This window comes from Dendrobates tinctorius, unplaced genomic scaffold (genome assembly GCF_039654945.1).
Source record: "Dendrobates tinctorius isolate UK_male_01 unplaced genomic scaffold, ASM3965494v1 ptg000251l, whole genome shotgun sequence".
Taxonomy (NCBI): Eukaryota; Metazoa; Chordata; class Amphibia; order Anura; family Dendrobatidae; genus Dendrobates; species Dendrobates tinctorius.
In genome coordinates, this window is record NW_027361918.1 from 7,948,029 (window position 1) to 7,969,431 (window position 21,403).

The following is a 21,403-nucleotide window of genomic DNA, read 5'->3' on the forward strand; positions in this document are numbered from 1 at the left end:
CTCAAAAATGAACTTTTTGAATCAAAAAAGGTAGCTAAAGTGTGACAAAGAAGAAAAATCACAGCATAAGTCTTACCGAAAAAAGTTATAAAGATTAAAAACACCACTAAACGCAAAATACAATGAGTTGTTCTAGAATTAAACTATCGCTTATTGTTTGAAAAGCAACTATGCTAACCAAGATGACATCAATGCTTACATCAGCATTGATTCCCAGGCAGTTGACCCTGGTTCGATCCCTGGCCAACTCAGTATTTGAGGGCTTAAACTAGAATTGCTTTGGTATTGCAGATTAACCCTACTAAGTTTTCAGCAACAAAAAGAGTAGAAAACCATCTTTGTTATATGGTTTAGATGAGAAAGGTGAACAAGCTAAGAAATATTCTCTTTACTTTTTTCTCATTTTGGTGGTTGCTAAACTGTAAGAAGAAAGTTTAATGAGAATAACGAAACACCAAATGAGAAAAACAAGCAATGCGTTGGCCGGGAATCGAACCCGGGTCAACTGCTTGGAAGGCAGCTATGCTCACCACTATACCACCAACGCTTACGGCAACTTGTTGTGTTTTTACATTTTCTGCAATAACACTACAAAAATTGTCCGCAAAAAGTTTTTCGTGTTAGTAAAAAAAAAAAATACCCTTAATTGTTGCCTTGGCCGGGAATCGAACCCGGGTCCATTTGGTGGTCCAGGACCACCAACGTATGAGTCCATTTGCTCAACTTTGGTTTTGTCAGTGAAAGTTACTAATGTGTTAACTAAAAAAAAGAAAGGACCGAAAATGTTGGGAAAGAGACAATTGCTAAAAAAATTTAGAAAAAGGCAAGGCGTTGTCCAAAACTCAAAAATGAACTTTTTGAATCAAAAAAGGTAGCTAAAGTGTGACAAAGAAGAAAAATCACAGCATAAGTCTTACCGAAAAAAGTTATAAAGATTAAAAACACCACTAAACGCAAAATACAATGAGTTGTTCTAGAATTAAACTATCGCTTATTGTTTGAAAAGCAACTATGCTCACCAAGATGACATCAATGCTTACATCAGCATTGATTCCCAGGCAGTTGACCCTGGTTCGATCCCTGGCCAACTCAGTATTTGAGGGCTTAAACTAGAATTGCTTTGGTATTGCAGATTAACCCTACTAAGTTTTCAGCAACAAAAAGAGTAGAAAACCATCTTTGTTATATGGTTTAGATGAGAAAGGTGAACAAGCTAAGAAATATTCTCTTTACTTTTTTCTCATTTTGGTAGTTGCTAAACTGTAAGAAGAAAGTTTAATGAGAATAACGAAACACCAAATGAGAAAAACAAGCAATGCGTTGGCCGGGAATCGAACCCGGGTCAACTGCTTGGAAGGCAGCTATGCTCACCACTATACCACCAACGCTTACGGCAACTTGTTGTGTTTTTACATTTTCTGCAATAACACTACAAAAATTGTCCGCAAAAAGTTTTTCGTGTTAGTAAAAAAAAAAAATACCCTTAATTGTTGCCTTGGCCGGGAATCGAACCCGGGTCCATTTGGTGGTCCAGGACCACCAACGTATGAGTCCATTTGCTCAACTTTGGTTTTGTCAGTGAAAGTTACTAATGTGTTAACTAAAAAAAAGAAAGGACCGAAAATGTTGGGAAAGAGACAATTGCTAAAAAAATTTAGAAAAAGGCAAGGCGTTGTCCAAAACTCAAAAATGAACTTTTTGAATCAAAAAAGGTAGCTAAAGTGTGACAAAGAAGAAAAATCACAGCATAAGTCTTACCGAAAAAAGTTATAAAGATTAAAAACACCACTAAACGCAAAATACAATGAGTTGTTCTAGAATTAAACTATCGCTTATTGTTTGAAAAGCAACTATGCTCACCAAGATGACATCAATGCTTACATCAGCATTGATTCCCAGGCAGTTGACCCTGGTTCGATCCCTGGCCAACTCAGTATTTGAGGGCTTAAACTAGAATTGCTTTGGTATTGCAGATTAACCCTACTAAGTTTTCAGCAACAAAAAGAGTAGAAAACCATCTTTGTTATATGGTTTAGATGAGAAAGGTGAACAAGCTAAGAAATATTCTCTTTACTTTTTTCTCATTTTGGTGGTTGCTAAACTGTAAGAAGAAAGTTTAATGAGAATAACGAAACACCAAATGAGAAAAACAAGCAATGCGTTGGCCGGGAATCGAACCCGGGTCAACTGCTTGGAAGGCAGCTATGCTCACCACTATACCACCAACGCTTACGGCAACTTGTCGTGTTTTTACATTTTCTGCAATAACACTACAAAAATTGTCCGCAAAAAGTTTTTCGTGTTAGTAAAAAAAAAAAATACCCTTAATTGTTGCCTTGGCCGGGAATCGAACCCGGGTCCATTTGGTGATCCAGGACCACCAACGTATGAGTCCATTTGCTCAACTTTGGTTTTGTCGGTGAAAGTTACTAATGTGTTAACTAAAAAAAAGAAAGGACCGAAAATGTTGGGAAAGAGACAATTGCTAAAAAAATTTAGAAAAAGGCAAGGCGTTGTCCAAAACTCAAAAATGAACTTTTTGAATCAAAAAAGGTAGCTAAAGTGTGACAAAGAAGAAAAATCACAGCATAAGTCTTACCGAAAAAAGTTATAAAGATTAAAAACACCACTAAACGCAAAATACAATGAGTTGTTCTAGAATTAAACTATCGCTTATTGTTTGAAAAGCAACTATGCTCACCAAGATGACATCAATGCTTACATCAGCATTGATTCCCAGGCAGTTGACCCTGGTTCGATCCCTGGCCAACTCAGTATTTGAGGGCTTAAACTAGAATTGCTTTGGTATTGCAGATTAACCCTACTAAGTTTTCAGCAACAAAAAGAGTAGAAAACCATCTTTGTTATATGGTTTAGATGAGAAAGGTGAACAAGCTAAGAAATATTCTCTTTACTTTTTTCTCATTTTGGTGGTTGCTAAACTGTAAGAAGAAAGTTTAATGAGAATAACGAAACACCAAATGAGAAAAACAAGCAATGCGTTGGCCGGGAATCGAACCCGGGTCAACTGCTTGGAAGGCAGCTATGCTCACCACTATACCACCAACGCTTACGGCAACTTGTTGTGTTTTTACATTTTCTGCAATAACACTACAAAAATTGTCCGCAAAAAGTTTTTCGTGTTAGTAAAAAAAAAAAATACCCTTAATTGTTGCCTTGGCCGGGAATCGAACCCGGGTCCATTTGGTGGTCCAGGACCACCAACGTATGAGTCCATTTGCTCAACTTTGGTTTTGTCGGTGAAAGTTACTAATGTGTTAACTAAAAAAAAGAAAGGACCGAAAATGTTGGGAAAGAGACAATTGCTAAAAAAATTTAGAAAAAGGCAAGGCGTTGTCCAAAACTCAAAAATGAACTTTTTGAATCAAAAAAGGTAGCTAAAGTGTGACAAAGAAGAAAAATCACAGCATAAGTCTTACCGAAAAAAGTTATAAAGATTAAAAACACCACTAAACGCAAAATACAATGAGTTGTTCTAGAATTAAACTATCGCTTATTGTTTGAAAAGCAACTATGCTCACCAAGATGACATCAATGCTTACATCAGCATTGATTCCCAGGCAGTTGACCCTGGTTCGATCCCTGGCCAACTCAGTATTTGAGGGCTTAAACTAGAATTGCTTTGGTATTGCAGATTAACCCTACTAAGTTTTCAGCAACAAAAAGAGTAGAAAACCATCTTTGTTATATGGTTTAGATGAGAAAGGTGAACAAGCTAAGAAATATTCTCTTTACTTTTTTCTCATTTTGGTGGTTGCTAAACTGTAAGAAGAAAGTTTAATGAGAATAACGAAACACCAAATGAGAAAAACAAGCAATGCGTTGGCCGGGAATCGAACCCGGGTCAACTGCTTGGAAGGCAGCTATGCTCACCACTATACCACCAACGCTTACGACAACTTGTTGTGTTTTTACATTTTCTGCAATAACACTTCAAAAATTGTCCGCAAAAAGTTTTTCGTGTTAGTAAAAAAAAAAATACCCTTAATTGTTGCCTTGGCCGGGAATCGAACCCGGGTCCATTTGGTGGTCCAGGACCACCAACGTATGAGTCCATTTGCTCAACTTTGGTTTTGTCAGTGAAAGTTACTAATGTGTTAACTAAAAAAAAGAAAGGACCGAAAATGTTGGGAAAGAGACAATTGCTAAAAAAATTTAGAAAAAGGCAAGGCGTTGTCCAAAACTCAAAAATGAACTTTTTGAATCAAAAAAGGTAGCTAAAGTGTGACAAAGAAGAAAAATCACAGCATAAGTCTTACCGAAAAAAGTTATAAAGATTAAAAACACCACTAAACGCAAAATACAATGAGTTGTTCTAGAATTAAACTATCGCTTATTGTTTGAAAAGCAACTATGCTCACCAAGATGACATCAATGCTTACATCAGCATTGATTCCCAGGCAGTTGACCCTGGTTCGATCCCTGGCCAACTCAGTATTTGAGGGCTTAAACTAGAATTGCTTTGGTATTGCAGATTAACCCTACTAAGTTTTCAGCAACAAAAAGAGTAGAAAACCATCTTTGTTATATGGTTTAGATGAGAAAGGTGAACAAGCTAAGAAATATTCTCTTTACTTTTTTCTCATTTTGGTGGTTGCTAAACTGTAAGAAGAAAGTTTAATGAGAATAACGAAACACCAAATGAGAAAAACAAGCAATGCGTTGGCCGGGAATCGAACCCGGGTCAACTGCTTGGAAGGCAGCTATGCTCACCACTATACCACCAACGCTTACGGCAACTTGTTGTGTTTTTACATTTTCTGCAATAACACTACAAAAATTGTCCGCAAAAAGTTTTTCGTGTTAGTAAAAAAAAAAAATACCCTTAATTGTTGCCTTGGCCGGGAATCGAACCCGGGTCCATTTGGTGGTCCAGGACCACCAACGTATGAGTCCATTTGCTCAACTTTGGTTTTGTCAGTGAAAGTTACTAATGTGTTAACTAAAAAAAAGAAAGGACCGAAAATGTTGGGAAAGAGACAATTGCTAAAAAAATTTAGAAAAAGGCAAGGCGTTGTCCAAAACTCAAAAATGAACTTTTTGAATCAAAAAAGGTAGCTAAAGTGTGACAAAGAAGAAAAATCACAGCATAAGTCTTACCGAAAAAAGTTATAAAGATTAAAAACACCACTAAACGCAAAATACAATGAGTTGTTCTAGAATTAAACTATCGCTTATTGTTTGAAAAGCAACTATGCTCACCAAGATGACATCAATGCTTACATCAGCATTGATTCCCAGGCAGTTGACCCTGGTTCGATCCCTGGCCAACTCAGTATTTGAGGGCTTAAACTAGAATTGCTTTGGTATTGCAGATTAACCCTACTAAGTTTTCAGCAACAAAAAGAGTAGAAAACCATCTTTGTTATATGGTTTAGATGAGAAAGGTGAACAAGCTAAGAAATATTCTCTTTACTTTTTTCTCATTTTGGTGGTTGCTAAACTGTAAGAAGAAAGTTTAATGAGAATAACGAAACACCAAATGAGAAAAACAAGCAATGCGTTGGCCGGGAATCGAACCCGGGTCAACTGCTTGGAAGGCAGCTATGCTCACCACTATACCACCAACGCTTACGGCAACTTGTTGTGTTTTTACATTTTCTGCAATAACACTACAAAAATTGTCCGCAAAAAGTTTTTCGTGTTAGTAAAAAAAAAAAATACCCTTAATTGTTGCCTTGGCCGGGAATCGAACCCGGGTCCATTTGGTGATCCAGGACCACCAACGTATGAGTCCATTTGCTCAACTTTGGTTTTGTCAGTGAAAGTTACTAATGTGTTAACTAAAAAAAAGAAAGGACCGAAAATGTTGGGAAAGAGACAATTGCTAAAAAAATTTAGAAAAAGGCAAGGCGTTGTCCAAAACTCAAAAATGAACTTTTTGAATCAAAAAAGGTAGCTAAAGTGTGACAAAGAAGAAAAATCACAGCATAAGTCTTACCGAAAAAAGTTATAAAGATTAAAAACACCACTAAACGCAAAATACAATGAGTTGTTCTAGAATTAAACTATCGCTTATTGTTTGAAAAGCAACTATGCTCACCAAGATGACATCAATGCTTACATCAGCATTGATTCCCAGGCAGTTGACCCTGGTTCGATCCCTGGCCAACTCAGTATTTGAGGGCTTAAACTAGAATTGCTTTGGTATTGCAGATTAACCCTACTAAGTTTTCAGCAACAAAAAGAGTAGAAAACCATCTTTGTTATATGGTTTAGATGAGAAAGGTGAACAAGCTAAGAAATATTCTCTTTACTTTTTTCTCATTTTGGTGGTTGCTAAACTGTAAGAAGAAAGTTTAATGAGAATAACGAAACACCAAATGAGAAAAACAAGCAATGCGTTGGCCGGGAATCGAACCCGGGTCAACTGCTTGGAAGGCAGCTATGCTCACCACTATACCACCAACGCTTACGGCAACTTGTTGTGTTTTTACATTTTCTGCAATAACACTACAAAAATTGTCCGCAAAAAGTTTTTCGTGTTAGTAAAAAAAAAAAATACCCTTAATTGTTGCCTTGGCCGGGAATCGAACCCGGGTCCATTTGGTGGTCCAGGACCACCAACGTATGAGTCCATTTGCTCAACTTTGGTTTTGTCAGTGAAAGTTACTAATGTGTTAACTAAAAAAAAGAAAGGACCGAAAATGTTGGGAAAGAGACAATTGCTAAAAAAATTTAGAAAAAGGCAAGGCGTTGTCCAAAACTCAAAAATGAACTTTTTGAATCAAAAAAGGTAGCTAAAGTGTGACAAAGAAGAAAAATCACAGCATAAGTCTTACCGAAAAAAGTTATAAAGATTAAAAACACCACTAAACGCAAAATACAATGAGTTGTTCTAGAATTAAACTATCGCTTATTGTTTGAAAAGCAACTATGCTCACCAAGATGACATCAATGCTTACATCAGCATTGATTCCCAGGCAGTTGACCCTGGTTCGATCCCTGGCCAACTCAGTATTTGAGGGCTTAAACTAGAATTGCTTTGGTATTGCAGATTAACCCTACTAAGTTTTCAGCAACAAAAAGAGTAGAAAACCATCTTTGTTATATGGTTTAGATGAGAAAGGTGAACAAGCTAAGAAATATTCTCTTTACTTTTTTCTCATTTTGGTTGTTGCTAAACTGTAAGAAGAAAGTTTAATGAGAATAACGAAACACCAAATGAGAAAAACAAGCAATGCGTTGGCCGGGAATCGAACCCGGGTCAACTGCTTGGAAGGAAGGTATGCTCACCACTATACCACCAACGCTTACGGCAACTTGTTGTGTTTTTACATTTTCTGCAATAACACTACAAAAATTGTCCGCAAAAAGTTTTTCGTGTTAGTAAAAAAAAAAAATACCCTTAATTGTTGCCTTGGCCGGGAATCGAACCCGGGTCCATTTGGTGATCCAGGACCACCAACGTATGAGTCCATTTGCTCAACTTTGGTTTTGTCAGTGAAAGTTACTAATGTGTTAACTAAAAAAAAGAAAGGACCGAAAATGTTGGGAAAGAGACAATTGCTAAAAAAATTTAGAAAAAGGCAAGGCGTTGTCCAAAACTCAAAAATGAACTTTTTGAATCAAAAAAGGTAGCTAAAGTGTGACAAAGAAGAAAAATCACAGCATAAGTCTTACCGAAAAAAGTTATAAAGATTAAAAACACCACTAAACGCAAAATACAATGAGTTGTTCTAGAATTAAACTATCGCTTATTGTTTGAAAAGCAACTATGCTCACCAAGATGACATCAATGCTTACATCAGCATTGATTCCCAGGCAGTTGACCCTGGTTCGATCCCTGGCCAACTCAGTATTTGAGGGCTTAAACTAGAATTGCTTTGGTATTGCAGATTAACCCTACTAAGTTTTCAGCAACAAAAAGAGTAGAAAACCATCTTTGTTATATGGTTTAGATGAGAAAGGTGAACAAGCTAAGAAATATTCTCTTTACTTTTTTCTCATTTTGGTGGTTGCTAAACTGTAAGAAGAAAGTTTAATGAGAATAACGAAACACCAAATGAGAAAAACAAGCAATGCGTTGGCCGGGAATCGAACCCGGGTCAACTGCTTGGAAGGCAGCTATGCTCACCACTATACCACCAACGCTTACGGCAACTTGTTGTGTTTTTACATTTTCTGCAATAACACTACAAAAATTGTCCGCAAAAAGTTTTTCGTGTTAGTAAAAAAAAAAAATACCCTTAATTGTTGCCTTGGCCGGGAATCGAACCCGGGTCCATTTGGTGGTCCAGGACCACCAACGTATGAGTCCATTTGCTCAACTTTGGTTTTGTCAGTGAAAGTTACTAATGTGTTAACTAAAAAAAAGAAAGGACCGAAAATGTTGGGAAAGAGACAATTGCTAAAAAAATTTAGAAAAAGGCAAGGCGTTGTCCAAAACTCAAAAATGAACTTTTTGAATCAAAAAAGGTAGCTAAAGTGTGACAAAGAAGAAAAATCACAGCATAAGTCTTACCGAAAAAAGTTATAAAGATTAAAAACACCACTAAACGCAAAATACAATGAGTTGTTCTAGAATTAAACTATCGCTTATTGTTTGAAAAGCAACTATGCTCACCAAGATGACATCAATGCTTACATCAGCATTGATTCCCAGGCAGTTGACCCTGGTTCGATCCCTGGCCAACTCAGTATTTGAGGGCTTAAACTAGAATTGCTTTGGTATTGCAGATTAACCCTACTAAGTTTTCAGCAACAAAAAGAGTAGAAAACCATCTTTGTTATATGGTTTAGATGAGAAAGGTGAACAAGCTAAGAAATATTCTCTTTACTTTTTTCTCATTTTGGTGGTTGCTAAACTGTAAGAAGAAAGTTTAATGAGAATAACGAAACACCAAATGAGAAAAACAAGCAATGCGTTGGCCGGGAATCGAACCCGGGTCAACTGCTTGGAAGGCAGCTATGCTCACCACTATACCACCAACGCTTACGGCAACTTGTTGTGTTTTTACATTTTCTGCAATAACACTACAAAAATTGTCCGCAAAAAGTTTTTCGTGTTAGTAAAAAAAAAAAATACCCTTAATTGTTGCCTTGGCCGGGAATCGAACCCGGGTCCATTTGGTGATCCAGGACCACCAACGTATGAGTCCATTTGCTCAACTTTGGTTTTGTCAGTGAAAGTTACTAATGTGTTAACTAAAAAAAAGAAAGGACCGAAAATGTTGGGAAAGAGACAATTGCTAAAAAAATTTAGAAAAAGGCAAGGCGTTGTCCAAAACTCAAAAATGAACTTTTTGAATCAAAAAAGGTAGCTAAAGTGTGACAAAGAAGAAAAATCACAGCATAAGTCTTACCGAAAAAAGTTATAAAGATTAAAAACACCACTAAACGCAAAATACAATGAGTTGTTCTAGAATTAAACTATCGCTTATTGTTTGAAAAGCAACTATGCTCACCAAGATGACATCAATGCTTACATCAGCATTGATTCCCAGGCAGTTGACCCTGGTTCGATCCCTGGCCAACTCAGTATTTGAGGGCTTAAACTAGAATTGCTTTGGTATTGCAGATTAACCCTACTAAGTTTTCAGCAACAAAAAGAGTAGAAAACCATCTTTGTTATATGGTTTAGATGAGAAAGGTGAACAAGCTAAGAAATATTCTCTTTACTTTTTTCTCATTTTGGTGGTTGCTAAACTGTAAGAAGAAAGTTTAATGAGAATAACGAAACACCAAATGAGAAAAACAAGCAATGCGTTGGCCGGGAATCGAACCCGGGTCAACTGCTTGGAAGGCAGCTATGCTCACCACTATACCACCAACGCTTACGGCAACTTGTTGTGTTTTTACATTTTCTGCAATAACACTACAAAAATTGTCCGCAAAAAGTTTTTCGTGTTAGTAAAAAAAAAAAATACCCTTAATTGTTGCCTTGGCCGGGAATCGAACCCGGGTCCATTTGGTGGTCCAGGACCACCAACGTATGAGTCCATTTGCTCAACTTTGGTTTTGTCAGTGAAAGTTACTAATGTGTTAACTAAAAAAAAGAAAGGACCGAAAATGTTGGGAAAGAGACAATTGCTAAAAAAATTTAGAAAAAGGCAAGGCGTTGTCCAAAACTCAAAAATGAACTTTTTGAATCAAAAAAGGTAGCTAAAGTGTGACAAAGAAGAAAAATCACAGCATAAGTCTTACCGAAAAAAGTTATAAAGATTAAAAACACCACTAAACGCAAAATACAATGAGTTGTTCTAGAATTAAACTATCGCTTATTGTTTGAAAAGCAACTATGCTCACCAAGATGACATCAATGCTTACATCAGCATTGATTCCCAGGCAGTTGACCCTGGTTCGATCCCTGGCCAACTCAGTATTTGAGGGCTTAAACTAGAATTGCTTTGGTATTGCAGATTAACCCTACTAAGTTTTCAGCAACAAAAAGAGTAGAAAACCATCTTTGTTATATGGTTTAGATGAGAAAGGTGAACAAGCTAAGAAATATTCTCTTTACTTTTTTCTCATTTTGGTGGTTGCTAAACTGTAAGAAGAAAGTTTAATGAGAATAACGAAACACCAAATGAGAAAAACAAGCAATGCGTTGGCCGGGAATCGAACCCGGGTCAACTGCTTGGAAGGCAGCTATGCTCACCACTATACCACCAACGCTTACGGCAACTTGTTGTGTTTTTACATTTTCTGCAATAACACTACAAAAATTGTCCGCAAAAAGTTTTTCGTGTTAGTAAAAAAAAAAAATACCCTTAATTGTTGCCTTGGCCGGGAATCGAACCCGGGTCCATTTGGTGGTCCAGGACCACCAACGTATGAGTCCATTTGCTCAACTTTGGTTTTGTCAGTGAAAGTTACTAATGTGTTAACTAAAAAAAAGAAAGGACCGAAAATGTTGGGAAAGAGACAATTGCTAAAAAAATTTAGAAAAAGGCAAGGTGTTGTCCAAAACTCAAAAATGAACTTTTTGAATCAAAAAAGGTAGCTAAAGTGTGACAAAGAAGAAAAATCACAGCATAAGTCTTACCGAAAAAAGTTATAAAGATTAAAAACACCACTAAACGCAAAATACAATGAGTTGTTCTAGAATTAAACTATCGCTTATTGTTTGAAAAGCAACTATGCTCACCAAGATGACATCAATGCTTACATCAGCATTGATTCCCAGGCAGTTGACCCTGGTTCGATCCCTGGCCAACTCAGTATTTGAGGGCTTAAACTAGAATTGCTTTGGTATTGCAGATTAACCCTACTAAGTTTTCAGCAACAAAAAGAGTAGAAAACCATCTTTGTTATATGGTTTAGATGAGAAAGGTGAACAAGCTAAGAAATATTCTCTTTACTTTTTTCTCATTTTGGTGGTTGCTAAACTGTAAGAAGAAAGTTTAATGAGAATAACGAAACACCAAATGAGAAAAACAAGCAATGCGTTGGCCGGGAATCGAACCCGGGTCAACTGCTTGGAAGGCAGCTATGCTCACCACTATACCACCAACGCTTACGGCAACTTGTTGTGTTTTTACATTTTCTGCAATAACACTACAAAAATTGTCCGCAAAAAGTTTTTCGTGTTAGTAAAAAAAAAAAATACCCTTAATTGTTGCCTTGGCCGGGAATCGAACCCGGGTCCATTTGGTGGTCCAGGACCACCAACGTATGAGTCCATTTGCTCAACTTTGGTTTTGTCAGTGAAAGTTACTAATGTGTTAACTAAAAAAAAGAAAGGACCGAAAATGTTGGGAAAGAGACAATTGCTAAAAAAATTTAGAAAAAGGCAAGGCGTTGTCCAAAACTCAAAAATGAACTTTTTGAATCAAAAAAGGTAGCTAAAGTGTGACAAAGAAGAAAAATCACAGCATAAGTCTTACCGAAAAAAGTTATAAAGATTAAAAACACCACTAAACGCAAAATACAATGAGTTGTTCTAGAATTAAACTATCGCTTATTGTTTGAAAAGCAACTATGCTCACCAAGATGACATCAATGCTTACATCAGCATTGATTCCCAGGCAGTTGACCCTGGTTCGATCCCTGGCCAACTCAGTATTTGAGGGCTTAAACTAGAATTGCTTTGGTATTGCAGATTAACCCTACTAAGTTTTCAGCAACAAAAAGAGTAGAAAACCATCTTTGTTATATGGTTTAGATGAGAAAGGTGAACAAGCTAAGAAATATTCTCTTTACTTTTTTCTCATTTTGGTGGTTGCTAAACTGTAAGAAGAAAGTTTAATGAGAATAACGAAACACCAAATGAGAAAAACAAGCAATGCGTTGGCCGGGAATCGAACCCGGGTCAACTGCTTGGAAGGCAGCTATGCTCACCACTATACCACCAACGCTTACGGCAACTTGTTGTGTTTTTACATTTTCTGCAATAACACTACAAAAATTGTCCGCAAAAAGTTTTTCGTGTTAGTAAAAAAAAAAAATACCCTTAATTGTTGCCTTGGCCGGGAATCGAACCCGGGTCCATTTGGTGGTCCAGGACCACCAACGTATGAGTCCATTTGCTCAACTTTGGTTTTGTCAGTGAAAGTTACTAATGTGTTAACTAAAAAAAAGAAAGGACCGAAAATGTTGGGAAAGAGACAATTGCTAAAAAAATTTAGAAAAAGGCAAGGCGTTGTCCAAAACTCAAAAATGAACTTTTTGAATCAAAAAAGGTAGCTAAAGTGTGACAAAGAAGAAAAATCACAGCATAAGTCTTACCGAAAAAAGTTATAAAGATTAAAAACACCACTAAACGCAAAATACAATGAGTTGTTCTAGAATTAAACTATCGCTTATTGTTTGAAAAGCAACTATGCTCACCAAGATGACATCAATGCTTACATCAGCATTGATTCCCAGGCAGTTGACCCTGGTTCGATCCCTGGCCAACTCAGTATTTGAGGGCTTAAACTAGAATTGCTTTGGTATTGCAGATTAACCCTACTAAGTTTTCAGCAACAAAAAGAGTAGAAAACCATCTTTGTTATATGGTTTAGATGAGAAAGGTGAACAAGCTAAGAAATATTCTCTTTACTTTTTTCTCATTTTGGTGGTTGCTAAACTGTAAGAAGAAAGTTTAATGAGAATAACGAAACACCAAATGAGAAAAACAAGCAATGCGTTGGCCGGGAATCGAACGCGGGTCAACTGCTTGGAAGGCAGCTATGCTCACCACTATACCACCAACGCTTACGGCAACTTGTTGTGTTTTTACATTTTCTGCAATAACACTACAAAAATTGTCCGCAAAAAGTTTTTCGTGTTAGTAAAAAAAAAAAATACCCTTAATTGTTGCCTTGGCCGGGAATCGAACCCGGGTCCATTTGGCGGTCCAGGACCACCAACGTATGAGTCCATTTGCTCAACTTTGGTTTTGTCAGTGAAAGTTACTAATGTGTTAACTAAAAAAAAGAAAGGACCGAAAATGTTGGGAAAGAGACAATTGCTAAAAAAATTTAGAAAAAGGCAAGGCGTTGTCCAAAACTCAAAAATGAACTTTTTGAATCAAAAAAGGTAGCTAAAGTGTGACAAAGAAGAAAAATCACAGCATAAGTCTTACCGAAAAAAGTTATAAATATTAAAAACACCACTAAACGCAAAATACAATGAGTTGTTCTAGAATTAAACTATCGCTTATTGTTTGAAAAGCAACTATGCTCACCAAGATGACATCAATGCTTACATCAGCATTGATTCCCAGGCAGTTGACCCTGGTTCGATCCCTGGCCAACTCAGTATTTGAGGGCTTAAACTAGAATTGCTTTGGTATTGCAGATTAACCCTACTAAGTTTTCAGCAACAAAAAGAGTAGAAAACCATCTTTGTTATATGGTTTAGATGAGAAAGGTGAACAAGCTAAGAAATATTCTCTTTACTTTTTTCTCATTTTGGTGGTTGCTAAACTGTAAGAAGAAAGTTTAATGAGAATAACGAAACACCAAATGAGAAAAACAAGCAATGCGTTGGCCGGGAATCGAACCCGGGTCAACTGCTTGGAAGGCAGCTATGCTCACCACTATACCACCAACGCTTACGGCAACTTGTTGTGTTTTTACATTTTCTGCAATAACACTACAAAAATTGTCCGCAAAAAGTTTTTCGTGTTAGTAAAAAAAAAAAATACCCTTAATTGTTGCCTTGGCCGGGAATCGAACCCGGGTCCATTTGGTGGTCCAGGACCACCAACGTATGAGTCCATTTGCTCAACTTTGGTTTTGTCAGTGAAAGTTACTAATGTGTTAACTAAAAAAAAGAAAGGACCGAAAATGTTGGGAAAGAGACAATTGCTAAAAAAATTTAGAAAAAGGCAAGGCGTTGTCCAAAACTCAAAAATGAACTTTTTGAATCAAAAAAGGTAGCTAAAGTGTGACAAAGAAGAAAAATCACAGCATAAGTCTTACCGAAAAAAGTTATAAAGATTAAAAACACCACTAAACGCAAAATACAATGAGTTGTTCTAGAATTAAACTATCGCTTATTGTTTGAAAAGCAACTATGCTCACCAAGATGACATCAATGCTTACATCAGCATTGATTCCCAGGCAGTTGACCCTGGTTCGATCCCTGGCCAACTCAGTATTTGAGGGCTTAAACTAGAATTGCTTTGGTATTGCAGATTAACCCTACTAAGTTTTCAGCAACAAAAAGAGTAGAAAACCATCTTTGTTATATGGTTTAGATGAGAAAGGTGAACAAGCTAAGAAATATTCTCTTTACTTTTTTCTCATTTTGGTGGTTGCTAAACTGTAAGAAGAAAGTTTAATGAGAATAACGAAACACCAAATGAGAAAAACAAGCAATGCGTTGGCCGGGAATCGAACCCGGGTCAACTGCTTGGAAGGCAGCTATGCTCACCACTATACCACCAACACTTACGGCAACTTGTTGTGTTTTTACATTTTCTGCAATAACACTACAAAAATTGTCCGCAAAAAGTTTTTCGTGTTAGTAAAAAAAAAAAATACCCTTAATTGTTGCCTTGGCCGGGAATCGAACCCGGGTCCATTTGGTGGTCCAGGACCACCAACGTATGAGTCCATTTGCTCAACTTTGGTTTTGTCAGTGAAAGTTACTAATGTGTTAACTAAAAAAAAGAAAGGACCGAAAATGTTGGGAAAGAGACAATTGCTAAAAAAATTTAGAAAAAGGCAAGGCGTTGTCCAAAACTCAAAAATGAACTTTTTGAATCAAAAAAGGTAGCTAAAGTGTGACAAAGAAGAAAAATCACAGCATAAGTCTTACCGAAAAAAGTTATAAAGATTAAAAACACCACTAAACGCAAAATACAATGAGTTGTTCTAGAATTAAACTATCGCTTATTGTTTGAAAAGCAACTATGCTCACCAAGATGACATCAATGCTTACATCAGCATTGATTCCCAGGCAGTTGACCCTGGTTCGATCCCTGGCCAACTCAATATTTGAGGGCTTAAACTAGAATTGCTTTGGTATTGCAGATTAACCCTACTAAGTTTTCAGCAACAAAAAGAGTAGAAAACCATCTTTGTTATATGGTTTAGATGAGAAAGGTGAACAAGCTAAGAAATATTCTCTTTACTTTTTTCTCATTTTGGTGGTTGCTAAACTGTAAGAAGAAAGTTTAATGAGAATAACGAAACACCAAATGAGAAAAACAAGCAATGCGTTGGCCAGGAATCGAACCCGGGTCAACTGCTTGGAAGGCAGCTATGCTCACCACTATACCACCAACGCTTACGGCAACTTGTTGTGTTTTTACATTTTCTGCAATAACACTACAAAAATTGTCCGCAAAAAGTTTTTCGTGTTAGTAAAAAAAAAAAATACCCTTAATTGTTGCCTTGGCCGGGAATCGAACCCGGGTCCATTTGGTGGTCCAGGACCACCAACGTATGAGTCCATTTGCTCAACTTTGGTTTTGTCAGTGAAAGTTACTAATGTGTTAACTAAAAAAAAGAAAGGACCGAAAATGTTGGGAAAGAGACAATTGCTAAAAAAATTTAGAAAAAGGCAAGGCGTTGTCCAAAACTCAAAAATGAACTTTTTGAATCAAAAAAGGTAGCTAAAGTGTGACAAAGAAGAAAAATCACAGCATAAGTCTTACCGAAAAAAGTTATAAAGATTAAAAACACCACTAAACGCAAAATACAATGAGTTGTTCTAGAATTAAACTATCGCTTATTGTTTGAAAAGCAACTATGCTCACCAAGATGACATCAATGCTTACATCAGCATTGATTCCCAGGCAGTTGACCCTGGTTCGATCCCTGGCCAACTCAGTATTTGAGGGCTTAAACTAGAATTGCTTTGGTATTGCAGATTAACCCTACTAAGTTTTCAGCAACAAAAAGAGTAGAAAACCATCTTTGTTATATGGTTTAGATGAGAAAGGTGAACAAGCTAAGAAATATTCTCTTTACTTTTTTCTCATTTTGGTGGTTGCTAAACTGTAAGAAGAAAGTTTAATGAGAATAACGAAACACCAAATGAGAAAAACAAGCAATGCGTTGGCCGGGAATCGAACCCGGGTCAACTGCTTAGAAGGCAGCTATGCTCACCACTATACCACCAACGCTTACGGCAACTTGTTGTGTTTTTACATTTTCTGCAATAACACTACAAAAATTGTCCACAAAAAGTTTTTCGTGTTAGTAAAAAAAAAAAAATACCCTTAATTGTTGCTTTGGCCGGGAATCGAACCCGGGTCCATTTGGTGGTCCAGGACCACCAACATATGAGTCCATTTGCTCAACTTTGGTTTTGTCAGTGAAAGTTACTAATGTGTTAACTAAAAAAAAGAAAGGACCGAAAATGTTGGGAAAGAGACAATTGCTAAAAAAATTTAGAAAAAGGCAAGGCGTTGTCCAAAACTCAAAAATGAACTTTTTGAATCAAAAAAGGTAGCTAAAGTGTGACAAAGAAGAAAAATCACAGCATAAGTCTTACCGAAAAAAGTTATAAAGATTAAAAACACCACTAAACGCAAAATACAATGAGTTGTTCTAGAATTAAACTATCGCTTATTGTTTGAAAAGCAACTATGCTCACCAAGATGACATCAATGCTTACATCAGCATTGATTCCCAGGCAGTTGACCCTGGTTCGATCCCTGGCCAACTCAATATTTGAGGGCTTAAACTAGAATTGCTTTGGTATTGCAGATTAACCCTACTAAGTTTTCAGCAACAAAAAGAGTAGAAAACCATCTTTGTTATATGGTTTAGATGAGAAAGGTGAACAAGCTAAGAAATATTCTCTTTACTTTTTTCTCATTTTGGTGGTTGCTAAACTGTAAGAAGAAAGTTTAATGAGAATAACGAAACACCAAATGAGAAAAACAAGCAATGCGTTGGCCGGGAATCGAACCCGGGTCAACTGCTTGGAAGGCAGCTATGCTCACCACTATACCACCAACGCTTACGGCAACTTGTTGTGTTTTTACATTTTCTGCAATAACACTACAAAAATTGTCCGCAAAAAGTTTTTCGTGTTAGTAAAAAAAAAAAATACCCTTAATTGTTGCCTTGGCCGGGAATCGAACCCGGGTCCATTTGGTGGTCCAGGACCACCAACGTATGAGTCCATTTGCTCAACTTTGGTTTTGTCAGTGAAAGTTACTAATGTGTTAACTAAAAAAAAGAAAGGACCGAAAATGTTGGGAAAGAGACAATTGCTAAAAAAATTTAGAAAAAGGCAAGGCGTTGTCCAAAACTCAAAAATGAACTTTTTGAATCAAAAAAGGTAGCTAAAGTGTGACAAAGAAGAAAAATCACAGCATAAGTCTTACCGAAAAAAGTTATAAAGATTAAAAACACCACTAAACGCAAAATACAATGAGTTGTTCTAGAATTAAACTATCGCTTATTGTTTGAAAAGCAACTATGCTCACCAAGATGACATCAATGCTTACATCAGCATTGATTCCCAGGCAGTTGACCCTGGTTCGATCCCTGGCCAACTCAGTATTTGAGGGCTTAAACTAGAATTGCTTTGGTATTGCAGATTAACCCTACTAAGTTTTCAGCAACAAAAAGAGTAGAAAACCATCTTTGTTATATGGTTTAGATGAGAAAGGTGAACAAGCTAAGAAATATTCTCTTTACTTTTTTCTCATTTTGGTGGTTGCTAAACTGTAAGAAGAAAGTTTAATGAGAATAACGAAACACCAAATGAGAAAAACAAGCAATGCGTTGGCCGGGAATCGAACCCGGGTCAACTGCTTGGAAGGCAGCTATGCTCACCACTATACCACCAACGCTTACGGCAACTTGTTGTGTTTTTACATTTTCTGCAATAACACTACAAAAATTGTCCGCAAAAAGTTTTTCGTGTTAGTAAAAAAAAAAAATACCCTTAATTGTTGCCTTGGCCGGGAATCGAACCCGGGTCCATTTGGTGGTCCAGGACCACCAACGTATGAGTCCATTTGCTCAACTTTGGTTTTGTCAGTGAAAGTTACTAATGTGTTAACTAAAAAAAAGAAAGGACCGAAAATGTTGGGAAAGAGACAATTGCTAAAAAAATTTAGAAAAAGGCAAGGCGTTGTCCAAAACTCAAAAATGAACTTTTTGAATCAAAAAAGGTAGCTAAAGTGTGACAAAGAAGAAAAATCACAGCATAAGTCTTACCGAAAAAAGTTATAAAGATTAAAAACACCACTAAACGCAAAATACAATGAGTTGTTCTAGAATTAAACTATCGCTTATTGTTTGAAAAGCAACTATGCTCACCAAGATGACATCAATGCTTACATCAGCATTGATTCCCAGGCAGTTGACCCTGGTTCGATCCCTGGCCAACTCAGTATTTGAGGGCTTAAACTAGAATTGCTTTGGTATTGCAGATTAACCCTACTAAGTTTTCAGCAACAAAAAGAGTAGAAAACCATCTTTGTTATATGGTTTAGATGAGAAAGGTGAACAAGCTAAGAAATATTCTCTTTACTTTTTTCTCATTTTGGTGGTTGCTAAACTGTAAGAAGAAAGTATAATGAGAATAACGAAACACCAAATGAGAAAAACAAGCAATGCGTTGGCCAGGAATCGAACCCGGGTCAACTGCTTGGAAGGCAGCTATGCTCACCACTATACCACCAACGCTTACGGCAACTTGTTGTGTTTTTACATTTTCTGCAATAACACTACAAAAATTGTCCGCAAAAAGTTTTTCGTGTTAGTAAAAAAAAAAAAATACCCTTAATTGTTGCCTTGGCCGGGAATCGAACCCGGGTCCATTTGGTGGTCCAGGACCACCAACGTATGAGTCCATTTGCTCAACTTTGGTTTTGTCAGTGAAAGTTACTAATGTGTTAACTAAAAAAAAGAAAGGACCGAAAATGTTGGGAAAGAGACAATTGCTAAAAAAATTTAGAAAAAGGCAAGGCGTTGTCCAAAACTCAAAAATGAACTTTTTGAATCAAAAAAGGTAGCTAAAGTGTGACAAAGAAGAAAAATCACAGCATAAGTCTTACCGAAAAAAGTTATAAAGATTAAAAACACCACTAAACGCAAAATACAATGAGTTGTTCTAGAATTAAACTATCGCTTATTGTTTGAAAAGCAACTATGCTCACCAAGATGACATCAATGCTTACATCAGCATTGATTCCCAGGCAGTTGACCCTGGTTCGATCCCTGGCCAACTCAGTATTTGAGGGCTTAAACTAGAATTGCTTTGGTATTGCAGATTAACCCTACTAAGTTTTCAGCAACAAAAAGAGTAGAAAACCATCTTTGTTATATGGTTTAGATGAGAAAGGTGAACAAGCTAAGAAATATTCTCTTTACTTTTTTCTCATTTTGGTGGTTGCTAAACTGTAAGAAGAAAGTTTAATGAGAATAACGAAACACCAAATGAGAAAAACAAGCAATGCGTTGGCCGGGAATCGAACCCGGGTCAACTGCTTGGAAGGCAGCTATGCTCACCACTATACCACCAACGCTTACGGCAACTTGTTGTGTTTTTACATTTTCTGCAATAACACTACAAAAATTGTCCGCAAAAAGTTTTTCGTGTTAGTAAAAAAAAAAAAAACCCTTAATTGTTGCCTTGGCCGGGAATCGAACCCGGGTCCATTTGGTGGTCCAGGACCACCAACGTATGAGTCCATTTGCTCAACTTTGGTTTTGTCAGTGAAAGTTACTAATGTGTTAACTAAAAAAAAGAAAGGACCGAAAATGTTGGGAAAGAGACAATTGCTAAAAAAATTTAGAAAAAGGCAAGGCGTTGTCCAAAACTCAAAAATGAACTTTTTGAATCAAAAAAGGTAGCTAAAGTGTGACAAAGAAGAAAAATCACAGCATAAGTCTTACCGAAAAAAGTTATAAAGATTAAAAACACCACTAAACGCAAAATACAATGAGTTGTTCTAGAATTAAACTATCGCTTATTGTTTGAAAAGCAACTATGCTCACCAAGATGACATCAATGCTTACATCAGCATTGATTCCCAGGCAGTTGACCCTGGTTCGATCCCTGGCCAACTCAGTATTTGAGGGCTTAAACTAGAATTGCTTTGGTATTGCAGATTAACCCTACTAAGTTTTCAGCAACAAAAAGAGTAGAAAACCATCTTTGTTATATGGTTTAGATGAGAAAGGTGAACAAGCTAAGAAATATTCTCTTTACTTTTTTCTCATTTTGGTGGTTGCTAAACTGTAAGAAGAAAGTTTAATGAGAATAACGAAACACCAAATGAGAAAAACAAGCAATGCGTTGGCCGGGAATCGAACCCGGGTCAACTGCTTGGAAGGCAGCTATGCTCACCACTATACCACCAACGCTTACGGCAACTTGTTGTGTTTTTACATTTTCTGCAATAACACTACAAAAATTGTCCGCAAAAAGTTTTTCGTGTTAGTAAAAAAAAAAAATACCCTTAATTGTTGCCTTGGCCGGGAATCGAACCCGGGTCCATTTGGTGGTCCAGGACCACCAACGTATGAGTCCATTTGCTCAACTTTGGTTTTGTCAGTGAAAGTTACTAATGTGTTAACTAAAAAAAAGAAAGGACCGAAAATGTTGGGAAAGAGACAATTGCTAAAAAAATTTAGAAAAAGGCAAGGCGTTGTCCAAAACTCAAAAATGAACTTTTTGAATCAAAAAAGGTAGCTAAAGTGTGACAAAGAAGAAAAATCACAGCATAAGTCTTACCGAAAAAAGTTATAAAGATTAAAAACACCACTAAACGCAAAATACAATGAGTTGTTCTAGAATTAAACTATCGCTTATTGTTTGAAAAGCAACTATGCTCACCAAGATGACATCAATGCTTACATCAGCATTGATTCCCAGGCAGTTGACCCTGGTTCGATCCCTGGCCAACTCAATATTTGAGGGCTTAAACTAGAATTGCTTTGGTATTGCAGATTAACCCTACTAAGTTTTCAGCAACAAAAAGAGTAGAAAACCATCTTTGTTATATGGTTTAGATGAGAAAGGTGAACAAGCTAAG

General features: G+C 36.7%; 23 non-coding genes across 23 annotated transcripts; all 23 read right to left on the reverse strand.

Moving 5' to 3' along the window:
• Positions 1 to 475: 475 nt before the first annotated feature.
• TRNAG-UCC (transfer RNA glycine (anticodon UCC)) lies at positions 476 to 547 on the reverse strand. The gene has a single exon. It is a non-coding gene; the product is annotated as a tRNA-Gly (tRNA).
• A 769-nt stretch (positions 548 to 1,316) lies between these two features.
• Positions 1,317 to 1,388, reverse strand: TRNAG-UCC (transfer RNA glycine (anticodon UCC)). Its single transcript has one exon. It is a non-coding gene; the product is annotated as a tRNA-Gly (tRNA).
• A 769-nt stretch (positions 1,389 to 2,157) lies between these two features.
• TRNAG-UCC (transfer RNA glycine (anticodon UCC)) lies at positions 2,158 to 2,229 on the reverse strand. The gene has a single exon. It is a non-coding gene; the product is annotated as a tRNA-Gly (tRNA).
• Positions 2,230 to 2,998: 769 nt separating this feature from the next.
• Positions 2,999 to 3,070, reverse strand: TRNAG-UCC (transfer RNA glycine (anticodon UCC)). Its single transcript has one exon. It is a non-coding gene; the product is annotated as a tRNA-Gly (tRNA).
• A 769-nt stretch (positions 3,071 to 3,839) lies between these two features.
• TRNAG-UCC (transfer RNA glycine (anticodon UCC)) lies at positions 3,840 to 3,911 on the reverse strand. The gene has a single exon. It is a non-coding gene; the product is annotated as a tRNA-Gly (tRNA).
• A 768-nt stretch (positions 3,912 to 4,679) lies between these two features.
• Positions 4,680 to 4,751, reverse strand: TRNAG-UCC (transfer RNA glycine (anticodon UCC)). Its single transcript has one exon. It is a non-coding gene; the product is annotated as a tRNA-Gly (tRNA).
• A 769-nt stretch (positions 4,752 to 5,520) lies between these two features.
• On the reverse strand, positions 5,521 to 5,592 carry TRNAG-UCC (transfer RNA glycine (anticodon UCC)). Its single transcript has one exon. It is a non-coding gene; the product is annotated as a tRNA-Gly (tRNA).
• Positions 5,593 to 6,361: 769 nt separating this feature from the next.
• TRNAG-UCC (transfer RNA glycine (anticodon UCC)) lies at positions 6,362 to 6,433 on the reverse strand. The gene has a single exon. It is a non-coding gene; the product is annotated as a tRNA-Gly (tRNA).
• A 1,610-nt stretch (positions 6,434 to 8,043) lies between these two features.
• TRNAG-UCC (transfer RNA glycine (anticodon UCC)) lies at positions 8,044 to 8,115 on the reverse strand. The gene has a single exon. It is a non-coding gene; the product is annotated as a tRNA-Gly (tRNA).
• Positions 8,116 to 8,884: 769 nt separating this feature from the next.
• Positions 8,885 to 8,956, reverse strand: TRNAG-UCC (transfer RNA glycine (anticodon UCC)). The gene has a single exon. It is a non-coding gene; the product is annotated as a tRNA-Gly (tRNA).
• A 769-nt stretch (positions 8,957 to 9,725) lies between these two features.
• TRNAG-UCC (transfer RNA glycine (anticodon UCC)) lies at positions 9,726 to 9,797 on the reverse strand. The gene has a single exon. It is a non-coding gene; the product is annotated as a tRNA-Gly (tRNA).
• Positions 9,798 to 10,566: 769 nt separating this feature from the next.
• On the reverse strand, positions 10,567 to 10,638 carry TRNAG-UCC (transfer RNA glycine (anticodon UCC)). The gene has a single exon. It is a non-coding gene; the product is annotated as a tRNA-Gly (tRNA).
• A 769-nt stretch (positions 10,639 to 11,407) lies between these two features.
• TRNAG-UCC (transfer RNA glycine (anticodon UCC)) lies at positions 11,408 to 11,479 on the reverse strand. The gene has a single exon. It is a non-coding gene; the product is annotated as a tRNA-Gly (tRNA).
• Positions 11,480 to 12,248: 769 nt separating this feature from the next.
• Positions 12,249 to 12,320, reverse strand: TRNAG-UCC (transfer RNA glycine (anticodon UCC)). The gene has a single exon. It is a non-coding gene; the product is annotated as a tRNA-Gly (tRNA).
• A 1,610-nt stretch (positions 12,321 to 13,930) lies between these two features.
• On the reverse strand, positions 13,931 to 14,002 carry TRNAG-UCC (transfer RNA glycine (anticodon UCC)). The gene has a single exon. It is a non-coding gene; the product is annotated as a tRNA-Gly (tRNA).
• Positions 14,003 to 14,771: 769 nt separating this feature from the next.
• TRNAG-UCC (transfer RNA glycine (anticodon UCC)) lies at positions 14,772 to 14,843 on the reverse strand. The gene has a single exon. It is a non-coding gene; the product is annotated as a tRNA-Gly (tRNA).
• A 769-nt stretch (positions 14,844 to 15,612) lies between these two features.
• On the reverse strand, positions 15,613 to 15,684 carry TRNAG-UCC (transfer RNA glycine (anticodon UCC)). Its single transcript has one exon. It is a non-coding gene; the product is annotated as a tRNA-Gly (tRNA).
• A 769-nt stretch (positions 15,685 to 16,453) lies between these two features.
• Positions 16,454 to 16,525, reverse strand: TRNAR-UCU (transfer RNA arginine (anticodon UCU)). The gene has a single exon. It is a non-coding gene; the product is annotated as a tRNA-Arg (tRNA).
• Positions 16,526 to 17,295: 770 nt separating this feature from the next.
• Positions 17,296 to 17,367, reverse strand: TRNAG-UCC (transfer RNA glycine (anticodon UCC)). The gene has a single exon. It is a non-coding gene; the product is annotated as a tRNA-Gly (tRNA).
• A 769-nt stretch (positions 17,368 to 18,136) lies between these two features.
• On the reverse strand, positions 18,137 to 18,208 carry TRNAG-UCC (transfer RNA glycine (anticodon UCC)). Its single transcript has one exon. It is a non-coding gene; the product is annotated as a tRNA-Gly (tRNA).
• A 769-nt stretch (positions 18,209 to 18,977) lies between these two features.
• Positions 18,978 to 19,049, reverse strand: TRNAG-UCC (transfer RNA glycine (anticodon UCC)). The gene has a single exon. It is a non-coding gene; the product is annotated as a tRNA-Gly (tRNA).
• A 770-nt stretch (positions 19,050 to 19,819) lies between these two features.
• TRNAG-UCC (transfer RNA glycine (anticodon UCC)) lies at positions 19,820 to 19,891 on the reverse strand. Its single transcript has one exon. It is a non-coding gene; the product is annotated as a tRNA-Gly (tRNA).
• A 769-nt stretch (positions 19,892 to 20,660) lies between these two features.
• Positions 20,661 to 20,732, reverse strand: TRNAG-UCC (transfer RNA glycine (anticodon UCC)). Its single transcript has one exon. It is a non-coding gene; the product is annotated as a tRNA-Gly (tRNA).
• Between the last annotated feature and the right edge of the window lie 671 nt (positions 20,733 to 21,403).